Here is a 19,814-nt window from a genome sequence, read left to right as displayed (position 1 = left end):
TGCGATGGTGTACTCAACGACGATCCTGGGTGCACGAATGGCAAAACGTCATTTTTTCGGATTATCCAGGTTCTGTTTACAGCATCTTGATGGTCGCATCCGTGTTTGGCGACATCGAGGTGAACGCACATTGAAAGCGTGTATTCGTCATCGCCATATTGACGTATCACCCGGCGTGATAGTATGGGCCGCCATTGGTTACACGTCTCGGTCACCTCTTGTTCGCATTGACGGCACTTTGAGCAGTGGACGTTACATTTCAGATGTGTTACGACCCGTGGCTCTACCCTTCATTCGATCCCCGCGAATCCCTACATTTCAGCAGGATAATGCACGACCGCATGTTGCAGGTCCTGTAGGGGCCTTTCTGGATACAGAAAATGTTCGATTACTGCCGTGGCCAGCACATTCTCCAGATCTCTCACCAATTGAAAACTTCTGGTCAATGGTGGCTGAGCAACTGGCTCGTCACAATACGCCAGTCACTACTCTTGATGAATTATGGTATCGTGTTCAAGCTGCATGGGCAGCTGTACATGTACACGCCATCCAAGATCTGTTTGATTCAATGCCCAGGCGTACCAAGGCCGTTATTACGGCCTGAGGTGGTTGTTCTGGTTACTGACTATTCAGGATCTATGCACCTAAATTGCTTGAAAATGTAATGACATGTCAGTTCTAGTATAATATATTTGTCCAATGAATACCCGTTTATCATCTGCGTTTCTTCTTGGTGTTGCAATTTTAATGGCCAGTAGTGTACGTGTCGCACAGTAATATAATTGTGCAGTTATGTTCAGTGACATACTCGTATGTGGGTACTGTCTAAAAATTGCTCCTGAATAGAGCTAGTAGTAAAGAATTAATAAATTATAGCGTCACTCTTATTGCTGAAGTTTCACTGCATGAACAGTGAAAATGTAGTAACCGATAGCCCTTTTCTCCTTCACCATTCTGTGAGAGGTTTCAGGGAGAAAAAATTTCATATCGGTTCAAAATTATGTGTAAAGTTTGTTAGTAGTCACTAAGCGCTCTCATTCTAAAATACTGCACATTGACACGCCGTCAATTACGCTGCCTCAAGAAAAACACATACTGTTTCTAACTGTAAGTCTTGTCTTATTGTGTTAAAATCTTAATATGACATTATACCTCTTAATGAGCAGATTATGTCAGCATTTTACATTTTTAAGTTCGGTCAATAATTACGCAAAATCGGATTTTTATTGTGCCAATGCAGCAACTGGTACCGGTTCCTGGAATAGTGTTTCAGTAATACAGATGAGGCAGAACAAAGCACAACACATCTTACGCATTGCGAAATGTATTTCCAAACTGTGAATCCGATTGTACACCTGCTCTACTATTTACTAGTAACATATAAAAATCTGTATTGTGCCGGTAGTCGAACCCAGATCTCCTGCTTCACACGAGCGGTCGCCTTAAGTGCATTGACTATCTCTGCACGACTTACAACCAGAATAAAACGTCCATATGTTCTACTGTCAACGTCTCATAGATAGTGTTCACATGCAAATCGTATGATTCTCGCAGCGGGAGAGATATCGTTTTTGCTCGCTAGATTGCCTTGCCTTGACATGAAATACAGTAGGGCACACACACACACACACACACACACACACACACACACACATATACCCACACCGAAAAGATTTTGCCCCGTTGAAGACTGTATTAAAAGATGGTGATACCACAAATATAAATGTCCATGTGCCAAAGAGTTTCTCTGTTACACTCTGTATACTGATGCGACAGTAGGAAATTTACAAAGTACAGACGATTCATTACAAATAATTTACATTTAGTGAGCTTTGCTTAGAAATGAAGTAAACAGATAAAGTAGTCAGTTTGTTAGCAAATGTTACAGAAATAATATTATGTAATTGTTGTAGTATACATGGGGAACAAAATAATTGATGGGAAACAGTTGTACCTAAATAAATAATATTGCAGCAGTGGATGTTATATTAACATGTTATATGTAGTTGTAATTTAAATTAATTTTAACTATTTTACTAACAAAGGACTAAGTGGGCTGTTATGTTTTAGTGAAATGTTTCATGTTGGGTTACTCCCTGCATGTTATTATTGTCAAATTGAGTAGTGTTGATGTGTGCTTCGGATTGGAAAGCAGGTAAATGAAATTATGTAGAAATGCTGCATTGCCTAACTCAGTCTCTTCACTGATGAAATGATATGGCGATTTGCTTTTACGTTCATATATTTCTATCTTTTCGAGTAGATTTAGAAGGCTACATTTCTCAGCATGATTGAGTATCAAGATCAAGTTCAGTGTTTTTATTCCATGTCTGTTGAGAGAAGTGCTCATTTCATGTGAGGATTTCGGTATGTTGTTTAAATGTAATGCATCTAAATTCTTTTTGAACTGAGTCTAGAAGATTCTCCCAGTTTTTCCCATATAACAGGAGGAAAACTACGTCAGCTGAATTCGTATATGCCAGATTTCTTTTGAATCAGGATTATTATTCTTTAAATTATAAATGATTATCTGCTAAAGTTTCTTGTTATGTGGAATCTTCTCTTTATGTTTATATTTTTGAATATATTGCTTATTTTGTAGGATAAGTTCTATTAAAGAAAGGTGCAACACATTTTCTGTTGTTTCCTACTGCCTTCAGTGTTAACGTTTTAGAATTAAACATCTCCAGAAAAAGACCATAGACATTATTCTAAAACAGCACATCATAAAATGGTATGTTTTAGATTCACACTGAAACTCCTGCATACAATACCGACTGAACCAGTCGAACAACGTAAAGAAGTTAATATCATTAAAAACCACTGCCTCAGCCAATGGATACAGCTCTCTCCTGATAAATGAACACACCCAAAATAAAAATAAAAATTAAAAAATTAGATGATAAAGCTTCACACCATACACCTATGCAGCTAACATCAAAGATAGTAGACAGCAGCAGAAAATTGGTGCATTTGCTTGTTTATGAGCTTATAATAGGAAATAAGCAATGTGTTTCAAAATATAAGCATAAAGATAACCTCAGCCCTTGTTTCAGGTCTAGAGGTATTGGCTTAATGTGCCAGTGAGGGATATTTTTTTATCTTGAACCCTAATGATGTCATGTGAGGTCAGTGACCTTGAATACATCAGAGTATTAATGTTGATACTAATTTACAAAAAAATAAAAGTGAATGTGCAGGAAATGGTGTTTCAACAAGAGAAAATGTGTCTACTTGCCCTGAAAATGTATCAGCTTGCTCCAAAATTTAATAGTATTGTACACTTGATGTGACACTTGAAAATTTCACAGATGGTTTTAGATGCCTAAGGTGACAATTCAAATTCACATACATTACCAAATCAATAAATGGTTTTCCCTATATATTTTGCATGATGGAGCATGAAGTTGTGAAAGATGTCTCAGTTACTTCTCAAAATCCAATAGAACTCTGTGTGGGATGCATTCAGGGAATTTATGCATTTGTTCCACGCTGACTTTTACATTAATACCGATTCCAGACCAAGTATTTTGAATTTTTTAAAGTTTTGTGTTGTCAGATCTGTGATTCTACAGATGACCTTTTTCTTAAAAACGCTTCTATTTGTCTGATATCTGCAAGGAGATCTTTTTTCATTGAAAACACTCTCAGGGTGCCTGTACTCAATGCCATTCATCAAAAACTAATGCATTAACGAAGGACTGAAAAGTCCATTCAGAAGGAACTTTGTTTATCTCTCTAGTAAGTTCGGTATCCGAAATATGCGTAAAACTACGAATATTGAGTGAGTAGTGAGAGGAGAATTTGTGAAGTGAGAATAAACATTGCTAATTCTGGCTGGCAAGTAGCCTTTAAGCAGTAGTGCAAATGTGTATTTCTAGAGTCAGTTGTTATGTATTTGTGTGAATTTAACCCTTAGTTTGCAGATCGACCTACACTCATCTGCTAACCAATAATTTATTTCAGTAGTGCCAGCAAGAGAGCTGCATGTATTTTAACAAGTGAATTGTGACTTGTTAAAAGGGCATAAGTCCACTGAACCACTTTTGAGAAAACTAAAGAACACTTTTTGCCACCTAGTTCAGCTGTGTGATGTCAGTTCAGACTACTGTAACTCTTTCTACTCTTACTCTTGGACTTGTTTATTAGAATACTAATAATTTTACCATATTTAACCAAAATATTGATGGATTAAAGAAAAAAGTAGATTCTCAGAAAAGTTAAGTAAAATATAATGTTATTATTTTTCATCAAAATATTCCGAGATTGAAGAATAAAGTAGATGAGCTCCTGGTTTGTTTAGATGACGTTGAATCTATTAATGTAATAGATATACTATGCCTGTCTGAGCATCACATTGTGTCTGATACGGAAAAGGTAAATATCAGTGGTTATAAACTAGCTGCACATATGAGTAGAGAGGATAAGGTGGGAGGAGGAGTTGCCACATATGTCAAAAGTTATCGCTGTGTAGAAAGCTTACATACAAAAAAGTCTTGTCTAGAGCAACATATAGAAGCATGTGCCTGTCAACTTAAACTGAAGGAGGGCACTATTATAATTCTAACAGTATATAGGTCCCCTTCAGGAAACTTTCAATTATTCCCGGAAAACTTGGGTGCTTTGTTGTGCTATCTGTCAGACAGGGGAAAGCAAATTATTATTTGTGGGGGACTTCAATGTTGATTCATTGAAAGAGTGTAATAGGAGGAATGACCTGGAAGTCTTGCTCGGTTCTTTCAATTTGACATCTGTCATTAATTTTCCTACTCGGGTAGTAAAGGAGAGCAGCACATTGATAGATAACACTTTTATAGACCAAGATAGGTTTAAAAACATAAATTCTTGTCCTGTTGAGAATGGGCTTTCTGATCATGATGCTCAGCTAGTTACAGTATATGATATAGCTCCATTCAGTAATTCAAAACTACCCTCCAAAGTTGTGCACTCAATTAATGACTCAACAATTAGAAATTTCAGAGAAAATCTTAGGGAGTTAGACTGGGATGAGCTGTAGAAGGAACTCGATGCTAATTTAAAATGTAATTTATTTCATGATACACTTGTAAGAGAATTTGAAAACTGTTTCCCCAAGAAAGTAGTTAAATCTAATTGTAAGAAACTTTGCAAAAAAACCTTGGCTTACTAAAGGAATAAAAGTATCTTGTAACCACAAAAGGGAACTGTATCTAACAACAAGAAAGAGTAATGACCCAGAAACAGCCAAATATTATAAAAACTACTGTGCTAAATTAAGAAACGTTATTAAAAAGTCCAGAAGCATGTGCATCATGTCTGAGATTAATACCTCTGATAACAAAATCAAAACAATTTGGAATATTGTTACAAGGGAGATAGGACAACGAAACGTACAGGATGATGGCATCACCATCAAAGTGAATGGACACTTGATAAACAACAAGCCGGAAGTCGAAAACATTTTGAATAATCATTTTTTTAAAGTTTTAGAGAAAATAGGATCTAAATGTTCATCAGAAGAAACAAGGCAGTTAATGGAAGAGGCCTTACCCACACCATTTGATACAATTGAAATTCAACCCATCTCTCCATCTGAAATTAGGAAGATAATAAACTCTCTCAAGAATAAAAACTCACATGGGATTGATGGCATTTCCAGCAGGATAAAAAAGCTTGTTCCCAAGAAATAAGTGGGATTCTTAGCCACATATGTAATAGCTCTCTGCAGCAGGATATTTTCACAGATAGACTGAAGTATGCCATTGTTATACCACTGCATAAAAAAGGGGATACGTCTGATGTCAAGAACTACCACCCAATCTCTCTTCTGACTGTCTTATCCAAAATTCTTGAAAAATTAATGTATTGTAGAGTAGGTTCACACCTTTGTAAAAATAAAGTTTTAACAAAATGTCAATTTGGTTTCGAGAAGGGTTTTTCAGCGGAAAATGCTATATATACTTTCACTAATGAAATATTAAATGCTCTGAGTAACCGGAAGTTACCTGTTGGGATTCTTTGTGATCTATCAAAGGCTTTTGATTGTGTAAATCACGGAATACTTCTATATACGTTCAAGTACTGTGGTATGAATGGGATAGTGTTCAAATGGTTTAAATCATACCTAACCGGATTAGTGCAGAAAGTTTAGATAAACAGTTCACATAATATGCAAAAAACTGGTGATTTCTAAAACTGTGGAACAATCAAGAATGGGGTAGCGCAAAGTTTGGTCTTGGGTCCTCTGCTGTTCTTAATATATATTAATGACTTGCCATTCTATATTCATGAAGATGCAAAGCTGGTACTTTTTGCTGACGATACAAGTATAGCTATCACACCCAACAGACAAGAATTGACAGGTGAAATTGTAAAAGATGTTTTTCAGAAAATCATTAAGTGGTTCTCTGCAAATGGGCTCTCATTAAACTTTGACAAAACACAGTATATACAGCTCCACACAGTAAATGGAATGACCCCATTAATAAATATAGACTTCGATCAGAAATCGGTAGCCAAGGCAGAATATTTAAAATTTCTAGGTGTATGCACTGATGAGGGGTTGAACTCGAAAAAACACACTGAGGACCTGCTGAAGCTATTAGGGCCATTGCAAATTTTGGCGATATACATCTGAGTAAATTAGCTTACCACACCTATTTTCATTCTCTGTTTACGTATGGCACCATATTCTTGGGTAGCTCATCATTGAGTAAAAGAGTGTTCATTGCACAAAAGCGTGTAATCAGAATAATTGCTGGAGCTCATCCAAGATCATCCTGCAGACACTTATTTAAAGAGCTAGAAATCTTCACTGTAATCTCACAATATATATATTCACTTATGAAATTTGTTATTAACAATCTGAACGAATTCAAAAGTAATAGCAGTGTACATGGCTACAACACTAGGAGAAAGGATGATCTTCACTACTCAAGATTAAATCTAACTTTGGCTCAGAAGGGGGTAAATTATGCTGCCACAAAAGTCTAATAGCATCACAAGTCTGACAGATAGCCGTATAGCATTTAAAACGAAATTAAAAGAATTTCTTAATGGTAACTCCTTCTAATAATTAGATGAATTTTTGGATATAATAAGTGGGTAATTTCCCAACCTCCACAAAAAAATTATTGAGTGTCATGTAATATTTTGTCTAATGTAATATCTTGTATAGACACTTTTTATTAACCTGACACGTTCCACATCATTACGTAGTGTCGTATTCATGATCTATGGAACAAGTACTAATCTAATCTAATCTAATCTAATTTCAGAAGCAATTTAGAAGTATTTAAAGGTGTTTTTAGTGCATGGATGTAAGTCCATTTAACAATTACCTTGTAAAATATTTCTAAAATAGTAATTCTTCCTGTTTTTGATATTGTTATTCTCAACTAAAATCATACTTTCTGGTCTGATAAAGATTATTTTCTTGAAGTCAATAGTGACACAATATATTTTCCTGAATGACTTTCAATTCAGGTAAAACAGTTTATCTATCACATTTTTGCAGGTTTCTAACAATATTCCAGAAGGAAAATTATTTAATATTTTAGAACAACCAAACACACAATAAACAGAACATACGCTGTTATTTTTAAGCCTGGCATGAAGGCAATGATTTTATGAACACTGTCTAGCAATGTTCTTTCACTCTTCTTCAATAACATAATCTGCTTCGGCCATGTTGTTCCAGTTAACAACTGCTTGGTAAAAAATCTCTTCTTCTTCTCCATGAGGAATATATGACACTAATTGCTCAATGCCCACTACTCCCTTTGTTTTGCTAGGAACTCTGCCATCTGGATATACTAAGGTGTTACAGAAAGCTACACCATTCATATTATTAGGCCATGCAACCTTAAACGTATGATGCAAACAGCTGTATATGTGTGGTGAAGTCACTACACTTCCTTTCAGAACTGAAGAGTGCATAAATTCCACGTAACCCCAAGGTTTAAATGTAACTTCTTCAGATTGGGGCACAGAACATTTCATGATTTCCATTGACAGTGTTGTTTTCTTACAGAATTGTCTCCATCAAGTACTAAAATTCAGTTTGTCAGGTAATTACATGATTTTCACAGAGGTGACACTTTTCGAACTACGTAACATTAGTGATATGTACTGAATAGGAGTCCACATTTCATCCACAAATAGGAAATCTGTGTATGACTTTATTGAAATGCTCTTTACTAGTGAGTGATAGAAACATACATATAACCATATGATTCTTGTTTTTTCTCACACACCCATCCTTTATATATGTAGTTCTTTTACATGAGAGGGAATGTTTATATTGATGTAATCCATCACAAAGGAAGAAATTCATTTGCTACCTTTTCAGCAATATCTTCATGGTATAAACAAAAACAAGATTCTTCAGTTTTCAGTCATCTACACAAATACTTTCACCCAGAGCTGATGTAAATGAAACACTGTTTGTATAGAAATATATGCAGCAAAGACAGATTTTGTATGTAATCTATCGCTATGGCGTGAGTGTTACTGTTGTCCTGACAAGCCGGCCGCGGTGGTCTAGCGGTTCTGGCGCTGCAGTCTGGAACTGCGGGACTGCTACGGTCGCAGGTTCGAATCCTGCCTCGGGCATGGGTATGTGTGATGTCCTTAGGTTAGTTAGGTTTAAGTAGTTCTAAGTTCTAGGGGACTTATGACCTGAAGATGTTGAGTCCCATAGTGCTCAGAGCCATTTGAACCATTTGTTGTCCTGACACTTCTGCTCAGACACTTTTGGACTGCAGTAGAATTTCTTCTTGTATGCATTAAAAGCTCAGCTGGGGCCATGCTTTCTGCAACATGGATAATTGGGACCTTTTATGTTTTAGCTTCAATTCCTCACAGATTATACAAGACCTGAGGATGACCAAATGAAAGTTCGAAATGTTCTTGAAACTACTGCCTGTAATAATGATATTTCACACTTCTCTCTGGATTTTTTCTTTAAACATGTCATACAGAGCTCTGACTGATAGTCAAGCGCCAAGGTACTGGATGTTCTTCCTGAACAATGATTCTCTTTCACTGGATACAATGTAATACAGTTGTGTATTTTGTTTTGTTGTGCTACCACTGCTCCATTCTGGATTGGATGCCTACCACAATGGCCCTTTGGTAATTTTCCTTGCATTAGAGGAACCTTCAAAAAGTCAACCAATGTTGAGATGGGTAACCACTTCTGAATTGCCATGTAAACTTATGAAAGCTGTCTGACAAACTTTAAATTTTTCACCATAGCACCATATATTGTAGGTGAAACTAGCACCCCATTGCTTATTACTATCTATCTTTCTCTTTCTTTTATGAGTAACACGTGTCATTTCTATTCAGCACCAGTATGTATATCTTGGGTGTTCTTGTTTGCAAAGTCATTGTTGAAATGGGTTAACATATCCAACTCGTTTCTTCTTTAAGCTTTACAAAGTAGTGCAGTCTACAAGCGAACGAAATATCATAAACACTGTTGTTAGCTTACATTACATTACCACTAACTAACATTATTTAGTTCTTCAGGTATTTGATTTCCAAATAATGCTTCCACACATAACCTTTCCCTTATGTTTACCAGCATTTGTTACCAAGTTTACTTGGAGGAATTCGTTTCTTCCAACTGTTTATGTTTGATTGTGTTTTATTATGTTCCTTGAATATATGGTGTCATTACTCACACCCTTCCCCCTTTTATCTTTTTTGTTGTTTCATTAACAATTTCACCTAAGTCAACCATATTAAAATAATAAAATAATCATGCAATACAAAAAATAAGAGAATCAAGCTACTTCTGTATTACCTTCATGGGCAGAGATTAGTCTATTATCTCCATACATAGTTGCTTTCATTATGTTCCCACATACAGTTCACTGTTAAAAGGACTTAAATCCTACTGACACTTCATGAAGACATTGAAGCCTTGGTGTCTAGGTGGGGATTGGTAAGAGGAAAGTCTTTTTAAGACTAATGTATTTATTTATGTGTTAATTCCTTGACAACATACTTTACAGGACCTTTTAACGAATCATGATTCAAGTAATACAAACGGCTTAGATGTGGAAATATTTAACCTGAAGGCTCATTGTGCTTGCAAAGTGTGCAAAATCTTACAACATTATGCACTTCTGCTTTGGTGCGAAGTTTTATTTTTTGAAATATGAATTTTTACTCATATATTATGACAAGCAGGTTTCATGTGTTTTATGTACTCAATAAATGATAAATAATTTTATGAGAGAGACTACCTTTGAGAGATCAACTAAGTTCTTTGGAGAACTTTCATCTCCATCATTGTCCTTGAGTGTGTTGTGTGCATACTTAGGAGAAGTTCTGACTCTGCATTACGTAAAATATGCAGTTACAAGTTCTATATGGCAATTAAATCGTCAAATCACTTTTTTCTTTCTTGCTAAATAGTGATTTCTCAGTTAGTTGTCCTAGAACGGCTTGGCACAACGCTTCAGATAGGTAAATATTGTAATCTTCATCAAAAGTAGTTATTGTAGATAACGTCTAGCAGGCCTGAATCATTTGTAATAAAAGCAATAATTATTAACCAGTTTAATGGATAATACAAGACTGTATTGCGACCAAGGGAAGACTTAATTAACGAAATACTTCCAGTAATTGTGACTGCCTGGTTATTAATGTGATCACCCACTTACCGTACTATTTTAGTTAACACGTGTATTCTGCAGTTGTAGGCCTGGACAGGTTAGTTCTAAAACGTCAGTTTTTAGACCTAACTTCTAAAGTTGACTTATTACTTAGTTTAGTAGGTTGTTTGTACTTTTTAGCTTTGGAAATGGTGTTGAGGTAGTTATTTTACAGTTCACAATAATGTTTTAGGCATCAAGTTGAGGTAAATGTATGTGTTTGGAAAATAACATTGTCATATTCGATATGAATATTTTACTTTTTCGAGTTGCTGACGTATTTTTGCAAATATATTGAACTGGAAGGGAAATGACATCTGACAAGTACCATACATGTGGAAAATAAATAATTTGAAGGTCTGTTGTGTCATGCTGACTGTGGTATGATCGCCATGCAAGTGGTGAGAAGTAACAGGAATTTAAAGAAGTGGTTGATTTTATTCCGCGTTTTTGAAGTTTTTCAGAATAAAATTTGAAGTAAAACTCATCTTTGACAGTTAAATATTATTATTTCGTTAGCTGCATTGCATACACAAATGACAGTTTTCAACTGTTTATAGAGAGTATGACTTACAGTCACCCACATATCCCATTAGATGTTTGCTTACCTGTTTACATGTCACATGTGTTTAGAATGTAGAAATTAGTAAGCTAATATGCGTTGTATACTTCCACTCTCTGATGTCATACAGAATAATATTCTGGGGCAACTCAACACATAGGCAAAAGGTATTCACTGCTCAAAAGAAAGTAGTTAGAATAATGTGTGGGGTTCATAGTCACACATCTTGTAGGCATCTGTTTAAAAGGTCACTGATAGTGACTATCGCAGTGCCACTTCAGGAAAGGCGCCCATGATGAACAACTTAAATGTGGGATAAAAACTTGGATAGATTCTCTCTGTGATGATATGTGTCTATTTTCTGTTCATCTTGTAGGTTTCACATTGTCGCTTTAGGAGATCCACTATATAAATTTTCCAAATAAGATTCTCATCTATATGCACACCCAAAAACTTAGTATGATGTGCCCTGGCTACTGATCTCTTTTGATATGTTATGTTTATTGAAGGAATTATACTTTTTGCAGCAGAAAATTGGATGTACCGTATTTTTTCAAAGTTCAGAGCAAGGCCATTCGCAGAAAACCAATTAATAACTTTTCCAAATACCTTATTTGTATCATTTTCTATTGGATTTTCTGTTACTGGATTAATAATTATGCTTGTACCAAGAGCAAACAGTGTCAGTTTAGCATCTTGTTCACATAAGAAGGGAGATCATTCACATATATCAAGAACAGGAGGGGACTCATGATCGAACCTTGTGGAACACCTAATGTAATTTCACCCCAGTTAGATGAAGTGGCAAACTCCTTTGAATCACATGTAGCATGTAAAGAGACTTTTTGCTTCCTGTTCTGTAAATACGAATTAAACCACTCATATGCTGTTCCATTTATACTATAGAATTGTAATTTCTCTAATATAATGTCATGGTTCACACAGTCAAATGCTTTGGATAAGTCACAGAATATTCCTACTGGTGACATTTTACTAATTAAAGACTGTATTATGTGGACAATGAAACTGTATATTGCTGTCTCAGTGGAACACCATTTCTGAAATCCGAAGTGTGATTTACTAAGTATCCCATTACTGTTGAGATGGGTAACCACTCTTGAGTATATTACTTTCTCAAAGATTTTTGAAAATGCTGTAAGCAGGGATACTGGCCAGTAATTATTGACATCTGTGGTTTCCCCCTTTTTGTAGAGAGGCCTGACAATGGCACATTTTAACCTGTCTGGAAAAATACTCTGAGTCAGTGATGCATTTTAAGAACTTGTTAGAGATGTCATCTACTCCAACAGAACATTTATTTTTCAAAGATTTAATAATTTTCCTTATTTCACAACAGGTTGTTAGATGAAACTTAATCTGACTAAAATTTTTCAAAGCTGACTCTTCAATGTACTGCCTGGCTTTTTCTTTTGAACTAATCTCACCAATTTTTTCTCCAACACTTAAAAAGTGATTGTTACATACATTGGCTACCTGTGTACTGTTGGTTCTGATGGTCTCATTCTCTTTAACAGTAATACTACCTACCCCAGTGGTTAATTTTCCTGTCTCCCTTCTAACAACATTCCATATTGATTTGATTTTATTGCTGGAGTTGTTAATTTCTTCTCTAACATACATATTTCTGATTTCCTTACAACTTATCTCAGGATGTTACAATAATTTTTATAGTGTAAAACTACTTCTGGATCTTTATTAGTTCTTGCTGTCTCATACTGTATTCTTTTTCTTTCTGAAGGCACTATAATTGAAACGTCCCCTTTGAACAATTTATACAAGACTGTGCTTAAACTGACACACAATATTTTGTTAGCGCAACGCAATCTGACTTTCAAAAATCCCTACGAAAGAATGGCCCTGACTAACATTAAACTATACCTTTCACAAATCACTTACCTCACAAAAATCTTCGCTGCTCAAGCTACTGCAATACAGCGAACGCCACTACTGCCAGCTAAATAAAAGAGTCAAACTATGGAAGGCACTAACTACTGATAGGGATAGTTAGCAAATGAAAGATATTAGTAGAGAACAAACAATGTATTTACCTTGATATCATCATATATAAATATAGCAGTTCATGACAAATTACAAATCTCCGCCATCTCTCTCCCCACATCCACCACTGCTGGCGGCTCACCTCCAACTGCGCAACGCTACGCGCTGTTCACAGCCAGCTGCCTAACACTACAATGGCGAGTATTACAACAATGAAAAGCAGCCACAGACTGCACACAGCACAGCCAGTGATTTTCATATTGAGCACTACGTAACGTTGCCAATAAGAAAACATAAACAGCCTACTTACATAGAGAAAACATAAACAGCCTACTTACATAGAGAAAACATAAACAGCCTACTTACATAATACCTGTAGTAATCCAAGGTTTCTTTGAAAAGTTTGTGGTGTTACATTTAGCAATTTTCTTTGGAAAACAATGTTCAAAATGAGATATAAATTTATGAAGAAATACGCTGCATTTATCATTAGCATTTGGCTCATTATATATATCTTCCCAGTTTCCATTTCCTAAACTTTCTCTGAAGTGATCTATAGATACTGGGTTGAGCACCTTCACACTTTTACTTAATGGTTTCTGAAGTGTACACCCTGTTAGGTTTTGTAAGTTAATCAGTTGTGCATCATGGTCAGATAATCCATTTACCACAGGGAGACCATGTGTTTGTTCTACATGCTCTTGCTGTACAAATACGTTATCTATTAGAGTACTACTGTCCTGAGCTATACTTGTAGGGAAACTGATCACTGATTCTAAGTTATATGTTGTTAACAACACTTCTAGTTCACTTTTCCTATCAGAATTGCTTAGAAAGTTAACATTGAAATCACCACAGGTTAATAACTTCTTCTTTTTGTCTGACAGACAGTATAATAGGGAGTCAAACGTTTTTATGAGTAGCTCCCAATCCCCTATTGGAGACCTGTACATTGTTGCTAATATCAACACAACATTATCTAGCTGAAGTTCACATGCACAAAATTTGCTAACTTCAAGATTTCTGTATTTATACCCTTGTTTTATGAAAAGTGTCATCTCCTCCTTTATCCATACTAGATCTACAAGAGTAAGATGCTAAATGATACCCATTTATACTGATATTTTCCATCCCCACAGTTACATGGTAGTCAAACAGACAAAGTATATCAATCTCATTCTTATTTTTGAGATCATCTAAACACATTATCAGCTCATCTACTTCATTTTTTATTATCCTTATAATTTGGTGAAGTAAAGCGTCATCCTCCATTACTGGTGGTGTATTATGGTCGGGCTTGCGGTCGCAGATTACAAGTACCTGGCGCGCCAACGTCCAAGGGCTTTTCCGTGGTCATGTCCGGTGCGGTTCTCCTCTTGTTACCTGCAACAGTCTTTCGCTGCAGCACGGGAATCCATGTTCCGTTCACCTTGAGGCTTCTTCTTCATTGTTGAAGTTATACTTATGTTTGTGTACTTCTAGAGTTTCTCTGAACAAGTGCAGGAGGTACCTCTTCTCTACAGCCAGAACTTCCGTGTCGGCGAATTTTACTCCCACAGCACATGCTCTATCACGGCCGATTTCTCCACCTAAGCCAACATACAACGATCAATCCTGTGTGACGCAGACGACCTAGTAAAATTCGTCGGCGCGGAAGTTCTGGTTATAGAAAAGAGCTATCACACCTGGATGTTCAGAGAAGCTAAACAAGAACACAAACATGTGAAAAGTTTAAACAAGAAAGAAGAAAGCCTCAAAGCGAACGGATCGTACATTCCCATGCTGCATCGAAAGACCGTTGCAGGTAACAAGAAGAGAACAACACCGGAAACGACCACGGAAAAGCCCCTGGACATTGGCGCGCCAGGTACATACAATCTGCGGTCGCGAGCTCGACTCCAATCCACCACCAGCAATGGAAGATTAAGCTCCGACAATGCTAGCCATTCTTGCTGGCGAAACGTCAGAAAAATCATCAAACAAACGTCGGCCGAAGAACTCCATACAGAGGCCAACAGGCAGTTTCTCAACAAGTGGTCACGAAAGCCTTAACCATTTTTTAATGTTATCATGTCACAAAACGGTTCTACAATGGGCGCAAGCACATTTAAAGTCTTCTTGGCAAGAAGTGCACCATTGACGGTGTAATTTATGTTACCAACGTCAGTGATGAGATTATCCAGGTTCTCTAGTAATAAACACAAACCTAAGTGCTCATCGCTTGGTCTCGTCTTCTAGCCTAATAGGTGAAGGATTTTAAGCATAATGGAGGAAACCATGCTGACACTTCCCAATGCCACAGAATATAGATCACTTGCGGCTATCAAGGCTTGTTGTATACTTTAAGAACCAACATGACGGCACTTCCAGTTACGTGATCATAGTGTCACTTCCTTTTACGCCCTCTAAATTTAAAAGGCTGTGTGGGGCTGTCCTTCAAGTGCAAAATCAAGTTCAATATCGCTTAACCCTCAGCACTGCGACACGTAACAGACACATCGTACGACCCTGCACGTACACTAGAATGTTAATTACATCATCATCATAGGACTGGAAGTTCCACCATCTTGGGTCATTAAAGTTAAATTAAGAATGAAGCTAGACATTATTAAATCAACTCCAATCACAAAAAAGAAAGAATTTTTTCAGTGTGTAACGCATAACAAAAAGTCAAAATATATTTAGTACAAGAATATTTGTTTTCTTATTCGTTACCGTGCGAAAAGTAATGAAATGGTCTTCTTTTCACAATAATCTACATGTCTCTTATGGATAGTGATCTCGAAGAATAGCTGAAAATGAGTAGTAGCGTGATTTTGAAAAGATATTCAAAGTGGATATTTGAAAACATAGCAAACTTTATTTCATACCTACTTCTACATCTAAATATATACCGCGCAACCACTGTGTGGTGTATGGCAAAGAGTACCATGTGCAGGTACTAGTCATTATCTATCCTATTCCAGTAACAAATGGAGCGAGGGAAAAACGATTGTCTATCTGCCTCTGATATATCACGATAGTCACGGTGCTTACCTAAAATATACATTGGCGACAGTAGAATAGTTCTGCAGTCATCTGCAAATGCTTGTTCTCTAAATTTTCTCAGTAGCGGTTCGGAAAGAAAGAACAAAAGTCGTCTTCTGTTCATGGAATCCCACTTGAGTTCTCGAAGCATTTCCAAAACACCCCCATGTTGACCGAATTTACCGACCAAAAATCTAACAGTACGATTCTAAATAACTTCATTGTCATATTTTAATCCGATCGTGTGGGGATCACAAACACAAGAATAATATTCAAGAATGGGTCCCCAAATGTTCTGTCTCCTTTGTAGATAACCAATACTTTCTGAAAACTCTCTCTGCAAACCGAAGTTGACCTTTCGTCTTCCCAAGTACCATTCTTTCATGCTCGCTTCATTTCGCTTTGGAGCGATATTTAATTGACGTGACTGTGTCAAGCAGCACACCACTAACACTTATTCGAATCTCACAGGATTGTTTTCCCACTTATCTGCATTAACTTACATTTTTTATATTTAGAGCAAGCTGTCGTTCGTCACACTAAGTAGAAATTCTGTTTAAGTCATCCTGTGGTCTTCAGCAGTTACTCAACGTCGATAGTTTCACGTGTACTACGGCTTCCTATATGAGCCACATGTGTTATGAACTGTTATAAAATAATGTGTACCCGTTCCTTGGTCTCCCTTTGCAATCTTTCCCCTCCACGCTTCCTTCCAATACTACACCGGTGATCCCTTGATGCCTCAGAACGTGTCCTACCAACCGAGCTCTTCTTCTAGTCAAGTTGTGCCACAAATTCCTCTTCTCGCAAATTCTATTCAGTACCTCCTCATTACCTACGTGATCTACCCATCTAACCTTCAGAATTCTTCTGTAACACCACATTTCGAAAGCTTCTGTTCTCTTCTTGTCTAAACTATTTATCGGCCATGTTTCACTTCTATACATGGCTACACTCATACAAATACTTTCATAAAGGACTTCCTGACACTTAAATCTGTAATAGTCACAAACATATGGCTCACAATTTTAGACGAACAGTTGGTAACAGGTAGGTTTCTTAAATTAAAATACAGAACACAGATACGTTTGAACATTTTATTTAGGTTGTTCCAATGTGATACTTGTACCTTTGTGAACTTATCATTTCTGAGAACGTATGCTGTTACAGCTCTATTACCTGTAAATACCACATTAATGCAATAAATACTCAAAATGATGTCCGTCAACCTCAATGCATTTGGCAATACGTGTAACGACATTCCTCTCAACAGTGAGTAGTTCGCCTTCCGTAATGTTCGCACATGCATTGACAATGCGCTCACGCATGTTGTCAGGCGTTGACGGGGGATCACGATAGCAAATATCCTTCAACTTTCCCCTCAGAAAGAAATCCGGGGACGTCAGATCTGGTGAACGTGCGGGCCATGGTATGGTGCTTCGACGACCAATCCACCTGTCATGAAATATGTTATTCAATACCGCTGCAACCGCACGCGAACTATGTACCGGACATCCATCATGTTGGAAGTACATCGCCATTCTGTCATGCAGTGAAACATCTTCTAGTAACATCGGTAGAACATTACGTAGGAAATCAACACACATTGCACCATTTAGACTGCCATCGACAAAATGGGGGCCAATTATCTTTCCTCCCATAATGCCGCACCATACATTAACCCGCCAAGGTCGTTAATGTTCCACTTGTCGCAGCCATCGTGGATTTTCCGTTGCCCTATAGTACATATTACGCCGGTTTACGTTACCGCTGTTGGTGAATGACGCTTCGTCGCTAAATAGAACGCGTGCAAAAAATCTGTAATCGTCCCGTAATTTCTCTTGTGCCCAGTGGCAGAACTGTACACGACGTTCAGAGTCGTCGCCATGCAATTCCTGATGCATAGAAATATGGTACGGATGCAACCGAAGTTGATGTATCATTCTCAACACCGACGTTTTTGAGATTCCCTATTCTCGCGCAATTTGTCTGCTACTGATGTGCGGATTAGCCGTGACAGCAGCTAAAACACCTACTTGGTCATCATCATTTGTTGCAGGTTGTGGTTGACGTTTCACATGTGGCTGAACACTTTGTAAGTAGGCTGTTTAGGTTTTTATGTTGGTAACGCCACGTAGCGCTCTGTATGAAAATCACAGACTGTGCTGTGTGCAGTCTGTGGCTGGTTTGCACTGTTGGAATTTTTGCTATTGTAGTGTTGGGCAGTTAGATGTGAACAACGCGTAGCGTTGCGCAGTTAGAGGTGAGCCGCCAGCAGTGGTGGATGTGCGGAGAGAGATGGCAGAATTTTGAGAGCGGACGATCTGGACGTATGTCCACCAGAAAGAGTAAATTTGTAATACTGGATATCATGAACTAATATATATATATATATATATATATATATATATATATATATATATATATATATATATGACAACTTTTGAACATTATTAAGGTAAATACATTGTTTGTTTTCTATAAAAATCTTTCATTTGCTAACTATGCCTATCAGTAGTTAGTGCCTTCCGTAGTTAGAATCTTTTATTTAGCTGGCAGTATTGGCGCTCGCTGTATTGCAGTAGTTCGACACGACGCTTGAACAGAATCAGAAACAAATGGGACAAAAGCTTCAAAAGTTAGACACAATGGAACAACATCAGAGACAAACACAGCAACAGACGCAATGGAACAAAATCAAAAACAGTCACAGCAACAAATGGAACAAAATCAGAGACAAATTAAAGAAACACTTCAACAAACACATGATGATTTAACTACTGAGTTACATAACATCGAATCGAAATGTCAAAAAATCTGTAATGACGTAAAAACACAAATTTGTGAGCATTTTCAACCTATTTTTTCGCGGCATGAAAATGCATTACAGAATCACGAAACAGCCATAAAAGAACTGCAAACTATTGTTCATAAAAATCACGAGACCTTGAGGGTTAAAACTGACTCAGTTGCATCTACCGATTCGGTTACGCAACTTGCAAAAACTCAGGAAAACTTAAAGGACACAGTAGATACTCTGGAAATTGGTTCAGAAAGACACATGGGGGAAATTAGTTCATTATCAGAGAAAGTAGTCGAACTTTCGGATCAGATAAATAATTTATCTACGAAGGTAGATGATAATCTGAATGATAGAAGACCGGTAGTCTTTAATGACACAGAAGAGTACGATCAAATTAGGAAATTTAAACAAAATCAGAATCAAATTAATACGCAACACAAAAGAGAAATCCGGGAAGTACAGGATCAGTTGGCACAAGTAATACAAGAATTACATACTTCAGAGGAGACTAGCGCTCCAACAAGGGAAGAGGGACTTAGAAATACGGAAAAGCCACAAAATAATAACGTAGGGCATTTCCGAAATTATGAAAGAAATTGGCAAGGGGCACCGAATATTGAGATGGAACCGCCGACACGACTAACAGTGACCGATATGCGACTCGCCGACACGATGACTTTGACTATTAGCTGTTCATTACTACACGCAAATTTAAAACATTTATGAATTCTGGCAACGACATTCATCCACAAGCGTG

The sequence above is a fragment of the Schistocerca piceifrons genome, chromosome 1 (assembly GCF_021461385.2).
Source record: "Schistocerca piceifrons isolate TAMUIC-IGC-003096 chromosome 1, iqSchPice1.1, whole genome shotgun sequence".
NCBI classification, from domain to species: Eukaryota; Metazoa; Arthropoda; class Insecta; order Orthoptera; family Acrididae; genus Schistocerca; species Schistocerca piceifrons.
This window is presented reverse-complemented; position numbering follows the sequence as displayed.